The sequence below is a fragment of the Nannospalax galili genome, unplaced genomic scaffold, assembly GCF_000622305.1.
Source record: "Nannospalax galili isolate Female #2095 unplaced genomic scaffold, S.galili_v1.0 scaffold324, whole genome shotgun sequence".
Taxonomy (NCBI): Eukaryota; Metazoa; Chordata; class Mammalia; order Rodentia; family Spalacidae; genus Nannospalax; species Nannospalax galili.
The window spans coordinates 3536609-3537501 of record NW_008353027.1 but is presented as its reverse complement, the minus strand read 5'-3'; the positions used below and the strand labels follow the sequence as shown (position 1 = coordinate 3537501).

The following is an 893-nucleotide window of genomic DNA, read 5'->3' as shown; positions in this document are numbered from 1 at the left end:
AGATCTTCTAAATTATTTAAAGAGGACTTTAAAATGTACTTTAAAAAATACTTGGAAATACTATTTTTAGCTATCCAGAGAAACCACATTACCTAATTGTCTAATAAATTCTAACTGCCATGCACAGATAATTTGCAAGAACATGAAAAGACAGAAAATGTTTAATGTGCTAATAATCAGCAAAGCACTATTTATTTATTTACTTATTTATTTATCTATTTATTTTTTAAACAAGCTCTGGGAAGCTTTCATTAAAGAAAGTCTTTTGTGGTTTCCTTTCGGCCAGCCTGCTCTGGCATGCTTCTGCTGATATCAGAACTGCTGGATCAATGACAGCCAGTGTGCAGACTCCGTAGTATTTTCCACATGCTGCGTCCAGTTTACTATTATGGCCACTGTAGAGATGGACACCAGTCTGACCAACCTAGCACAGTATTGTGTCTCAGGTTTCCTCAAAGCTGGGCAGTTGTGGGCGAGGATGACCAATTTCGTCTGGTCATCTTCAGAGTTGGCTTGTAGCCCAGCACGTACTTTCTACTTTTCATACCAAGTTGGAACCTCGAATCGATCAAATCTAGAGCCTTTTTCATCTTCTTTGCGACCACCATCTTCCTGCCTTAGATACAAGATGAACTCCAACCGAGAGCAGCCACCAAGATGTCCAGGGAGCAAAAAAAAAGCAAAGCACAATTTTAAATAATAAAGTAATACAAAAAAATGGCGAAAATTAAAATTCTGTAGTTGTTCTAATGAATTAGGTCTCATATTTTGCTAATGGAAGTTTAAATCATGACAGGTCTTTAAGATAGCAGTTTGTCACTATCAAGAGTCAGAAAAATGTCCATGTTATTTGATCCTTTAATATCATGTTTGGAATTCTGTTCTCTGGAGCA

At 36.7% G+C, this 893-nt stretch overlaps 1 pseudogene; it reads right to left on the bottom strand.

Annotated features, from left to right (window-relative positions):
• Positions 1-251: 251 nt before the first annotated feature.
• Positions 252-608, bottom strand: LOC108491663 (annotated as a pseudogene).
• Positions 609-893: the final 285 nt, after the last annotated feature.